Source organism: Schistocerca serialis, chromosome 8 (genome assembly GCF_023864345.2).
Source record: "Schistocerca serialis cubense isolate TAMUIC-IGC-003099 chromosome 8, iqSchSeri2.2, whole genome shotgun sequence".
In the NCBI taxonomy this organism is placed as follows: domain Eukaryota; kingdom Metazoa; phylum Arthropoda; class Insecta; order Orthoptera; family Acrididae; genus Schistocerca; species Schistocerca serialis.
The window spans coordinates 15,185,157-15,191,156 of NC_064645.1; the positions used below are offsets into that span (position 1 = coordinate 15,185,157).

Sequence of the window (6,000 nt, forward strand, 5' to 3'; positions counted from 1 at the left end):
TCGAATCCTGCCTCGGGCACGGATGTGTGTGATGCCCTTAGGTTAGTTAGGTTTAAGTAGTTCTACGTTCTAGGGGACTTATGACCTCAGAAGTTGAGTCCCATAGTGCTCAGAGCCATTTGAACCATTTGAACTGTCATTAATAAACACTGAACCACCTACCTTTTCGCAAGACTGAATTTGAAAAAAAAAAAAAAAAAGATCCACTTCCTGATGATTCCATTCACACAAACCTGTCACTCTTTCACTCATTTCAACACCATACATCTGCAACTATCCAACGAGACATGCACCAACGAACGGCGTCGCTCTGCACTACTTATTCACTTAGATCAGTCCACTTTACAGTAATCCCTGCCACAAACACACACACCGAAAAACAGCAAACAAGACAGCGGTGTCGATGTCGGCGCTAGGAATACAGTGGCTCAGTAGTTGCCTCTCATAGGTTATGTCAAAGCATCATCGCATTGGCTACGGGAAACTGACGTGCCGCCAACCCATGAGCAGTAGACTGAAAACGCCGTTACTGCCAATGGCCCTGGTCCAGTGGTCGTCGAAATTTTTTTGCTCAAGGGCCAACACTAAGAACACGATGGTGGCACCTCTTGCCGCAGAGTTCCACGACTTTTTAATTAACTGCCAAACCACGTAAATGGTGTATTGTGAACCTCCAATAGACCAGCTATAGTAAAGAAGCGAGAGGTTTACCACTCACTTTCTAGCACTTATCGTTAAAGTCGATACTACTCGGACCACTACGTGTAGAATGTTCTCTGTTTCAGATTGTCGCCACCCATAAAGGGTAACATTGTAATCGCCCGACGAAATGTTGCTGCGCTGTCTTTGTAAGCAGATGGTTAATAACAGAAAATAGACTAATACTTAAATGTTGGAAGTGAAACATGGACGATAAATAGTTTGGACAACAAGAGAATACTAGTTGTTGTTGTTGTAATCTTCAGTCCTGAGACTGGTTTGATGCAGCTCTCCATGCTACTCTATCCTGTGCAAGCCTCTTCATCTCCCAGTACCTACTGCAGCCTACATCCTTCTGAACCTGCTTAGTGTATTCATCTCTTGGTGTCCCCCTACGATTTTTACCCTCCACGCTGCCCTCCAATACTAAATTGGTGATTCCTTGATGCCTCAGAACATGTCCTACCAACCGATCCCTTCTTCTGGTCAAGTTGTGCCACAAACTTCTCTTCTCCCCAATCCTATTCAATACTTCCTCATTAGTTATGTGATCTACACATCTAATCTTCACCATTCTTCTGTAGCACCACATTTCAAAAGCTTCTATTCTCTTCTTGTCCAAACTATTTATCGTCCATGTTTCACTTCCATACATGGCTACACTTCATACAAATACTTTCAGAAATGACTTCCTGACACTTAAATCTATACTCGATGTTAACAAATTTCTCTTCTTCAGAAACGCTTTCCTTGCCATTGCCAGTCTACATTTTATATCCTCTCTACTTCGACCATCATCAGTTATTTTGCTCCCCAAATAGCAAAACTCCTTTACTACTTTAAGTGTCTCATTTCCTAATCTAATACCCTCAGCATCACCCGACTTAATTCGACTACATTCCATTATCCTAGTTTTGCTTTTGTTGATGTTCATCTTATATCCTCCCTTCAAGACACCATCCATTCCGTACAACTGCTCTTCCAAGTGCTTTGCTGTCTCTAACAGAATTACAACGTCATCGGCGAACCTCAAAGTTTTTATTTCTTCTCCATGGATTTTAATACCTACTCTGAACTTTTCTTTTGTTTCCTTTACTGCTTGCTCAATATACAGATTGAATAACATCGGGGAGAGGCTACAACCCTGTCTTACTCCCTTCCCAACCACTGCTTCCCTTTCATGTCCCTCGACTCTTATAACTGCCATCTGGTTTCTGTATGAATTGTAAATAGCCTTTCGCTCCCTGTATTTTACCCCTGCCATCTTTAGAATTTGAAAGAGAGTATTCTAGTTTGATTGTCAAAAGCTTTCTCTAAGTCTACAAATGCTAGAAACGTAGGTTTGCCTTTCCTTAATCTTTCTTCCAAGATAAGTCGTAAGGTCAGTATTGCCTCACGTGTTCCAGTATTTGTACGGAATCCAAACTGATCTTCCCCGAGGTCGGCTTCTACAAGTTTTTCCATTCGTCTGTAAAGAATTCGTGTTAGTACTTTGCAGCTGTGGCTTATTAAACTGATTGTTCGGTAATTTTCACATCTGTCAACACCTGCTTTCTTTGGGATTGGAATTATTATATTCTTCTTGAAGTCTGAGGGTATTTCGCCTGTTTCATACATCTTGCTCACCAGATGGTAGAGTTTTGTCAGGACTGGCTCTCCCAAGGCCGTCAGTAGTTCCAATGGAATATTGTCTACTCCGGGGACCTTGTTTCGACTCAGGTGTTTCAGTGCTCTGTCAAACTCTTTACGCCTTATCGTATCTCCCATTTCATCTTCATCTACATCCTCTTCCATTTCCATAATATTGTCCTCAAGTGCATCGCCCTTGTATAGACCTTCTATATACCCCTTCCACCTTCCTGCTTTCCCTTCTTTGCTTCGAATTGGGTTTCCATCTGAGCTCTTGATGTTCATACAAGTGGTTCTCTTATCTCCAAAGCTGTCTTTAATTTTCCTGTAGGCAGTATCTATCTTACCCCTAGTGAGATAAGCCTCTACATCCTTACATTTGTCCTCTAGCCATCCCTGCTTAGCCATTTTGCACTTCCTGTCGATCTCATTTTTGAGACGTTTGTATTCCTTTTTGCCTGCTTCATTTACTGCATTTTTATATTTTCTCCTTTCATCAATTAAATTCAATATTTCTTCTGTTACCCAAGGATTTCTACTAGCCCTCGTCTTTTTACCTACTTGATCCTCTGCTGCCTTCACTACTTCATCCCTCAAAGCTACCCATTCTTCTTCTGCTGTATTTCATTCCCCCATTCCTGTCAATTGTTCCCTTATGCTCTCCCTGAAACTCTGTACAACCTCTGGTTCTTTCAGTTTATCCAGGTCCGATCTCCTTAAATTCCCACCTTTTTGCAGTTTCTTCAGAGTCCACATCTGCCCCTGGAAATGTCTTACAATATAAAACCTGGTTCCTAAATCTCTGTCTTACCATTATATAATCTATCTGATACCTTTTAGTATCTCCAGGGTTCTTCCATGTATACAACCTTCTATCATGATTCCTAAACCAAGTGTTAGCTATGGTTAAGTTGTGCTCTGTGCAAAATTCTATCAGGCGGTTTCCTCTTTCATTTCTTATCCCCAATCCATATTCACCTACTACGTTTCCTTCTCTCCCTTTTCCTACACTCGAATTCCAGTCACCCATGACTATTAAATTTTCGTCTCCCTTCACTATCTGAATAATTTCTTTTATTTCATCACACATTTCTTCAATTTCTTCGTCATCTGCAGAGCTAGTTGGGATATAAACATGTACTACTGTAGTAGGTGTGGGCTTCGTGTCTATCGTGGCCACAATAATGCGTTCACTGTGCTGTTTGTAGTAGCTTACCCGCATTCCTATTTTCCTATTCATTATTAAACCTACTCCTGCATTACCCCTATTTGACTTTGTGTTTATAACCCTGTAGTCACCTGACCAGAAGTCTTGTTCCTCCTGCCACCGAACTTCACTAATTCCCACTATATCTAACTTTAACCTGTCCATTTCCCTTTTTAAATTTTCTAACCTACCTGCCCGATTAAGGGATCTGACATTCCACGCTACGATCCGTAGAACGCCAGTTTTCTTTCTCCTGATAACGACATCCTCTTGAGTACTCCCCGCCCGGAGATCCGAATGGGGGACTATTTTATCTCCGGAATATTTTACCCAAGAGGACGCCATCATCATTTAATCATACAGTAGAGCTGCATGCTCTCGGGAAAAATTACGGCCGTAGTTTCCCCTTGCTTTCAGCCATTCGCAGTACCAGCACAGCAAGGCCGTTTTGGTTATTGTTACAAGGCCAGATCAGTCAATCATCCAGACTGTTGCCCCTGCAACTACTGAAAAGGCTGCTGCCCCTCTTGAGGAACCACACGTTTGTCTGGCCTCTCAACAGATACCACTCCGTTGTGGTTGCACCTACGGTACGGCTATCTGTATCGCTGAGGCACGCAAGCCTCCCCACCAACGGCAAGGTCCATGGTTCATGGGGGGAGAGAATAGAAGCTTTCGAAATGTGGTGCTACAGAATAATGCTGAAGATTAGATGGGTAGATCACGTAACTAATGAGGAGGTATTGAATAGAATAGGGGAGAAGAGGAGTTTGGGCAAAACTTGACAAGAAGAAGGGACCGGTTGGTAGGGGATATTCTGAGGCATAAAAAAAAATCGTAGAGGGAGACGAAGAGATAGATACACTAAGCAGATTCAGAAGGATGTAGGTTGCAGTAAGTACTGGGAGATGAAGAAGCTTGCACTGGATAGAGTAGCATGGAGAGCTGCATCAAACCAGTCTCAGGACTGAAGACCACGACAACAACAACTAGTATAAAGCCTTGAATAATCTACTCAGGTCAAACTTCAACATCACAGAAAAAAACTGAGAAGCAATTCAGTTATTCGATTGTGTAAGCAAACACGTTACCTTTCTTTTACAGCCAATCAGCTTCTAAAGAAAGAAACAAAGCACGAGACCAATAAAATTTTTGCATTCGTAGCGCAGTACAGTGTATGTAGTCGAATATTACATTCACTCGCGTTGATTTCCTGAATCCTTCGTAACAACACAATCTTTGAAAATAATACCTTAAGCAGTTCATCTTCAAAAAATTGAGAATTACTACAAGTTTTAAACGTCGTGTAATCTTAGTCGTCATGTAACACTTCATTTTCATCGTATGTATACTCGTCAAGGGCTCTCTAAATCATTTTTTCCAAACGTTTCTTCTCTTCACAACACATTCTGAACACACAGTCGTACTAAATCCGCGAAACAGATAACTCTATAACGTCACCTAGTGCCTACGAAGCAACAAAGGTTTCAGAAACGACGAATGGTTAAACTGATACCGCTACGATGTCTGCAGATCTCACAGATCATTCCAGGAGCAAAAAAAGAATGTTAGAAACGACTGAAAATCATCGGAAGTGGCGCGACGTGATATTGCATCCGCCGCGTACTGCCATTTCCTGCTAACGACGAAGTATTACGTCAGCTGCGTGCCAGGTGTTGTTTACAGTTTTGCAGTTACTGCCTCGACAGCAACATCCGCACGTCGTGACAAATGTTAAATGCAGATGTTCACCGAGGAACAGCATCTCGGAACCAAAAACCGAGCATTACTAGGCGGAAAGTAAACACGTTGCCCTCGTTTTTCTAGTAACTTCTCGAAACGACGTACTTTCCTTGGCACAAAAAACTTGTCGTCTAGCTGCATATACTGTACGAGCACAGTGTCGTAGTAACACGATAGTTCGTGAATTCGAAGCAAAAACTGTAGAAAAAGAAAGCACAGCACTTACCACGCCCAGCTTACGAGTGCAACACAAACAAACAGCGCGGTGCGTTCCACGAGTCCGCACTCGCACACGACCTGCCGCTCAGAGCATTCTTCCACTCGGCTGGATGTCTTACGCCATTCCTGCACTGCGCATGCGCGAACAAGCTGGTAACTTTTTATAACAGTAGCACACGGTCGACTTCGTCGCGCAACTCTTTCGTCCGTCCCATAACTAACTCGTCAAACGTTACACTCGTGTCGAATGTTGAGAACACAGACCACTTTAAAACGACGTGTACTTGTCGACTGCACCGTAGAAAGCAATAGCAGCGAGTGTGGTTTCAGGGAACAGTCGCCCACCGCGCACGCTGTCTCCCACAGGCCGCAGCAACGACGGAGCAACACAGGCGAACTTCTCCGACAGAAGGATGGGCCCGTCCTAATTCGAGTGTGGCGCCATTACTTTTTGTGACTTTCAGGCAGAGCGCTGAATAAAATGACCAGTCATATCTACATCC

The 6,000-nt window shown here is 43.0% G+C and overlaps 1 protein-coding gene across 1 annotated transcript in view; it reads right to left on the reverse strand.

The window, feature by feature from the left end:
* The window catches only part of LOC126416697 (uncharacterized), a 130,384-nt gene extending 124,806 nt beyond the window's left edge, over positions 1-5,578 (reverse strand). The window contains exon 1 of the mRNA XM_050084504.1: positions 5,505-5,578. The gene's annotated coding sequence lies outside the window, so the exon portion shown is untranslated. The remainder of the gene's footprint in view (positions 1-5,504) is intronic.
* Positions 5,579-6,000: the final 422 nt, after the last annotated feature.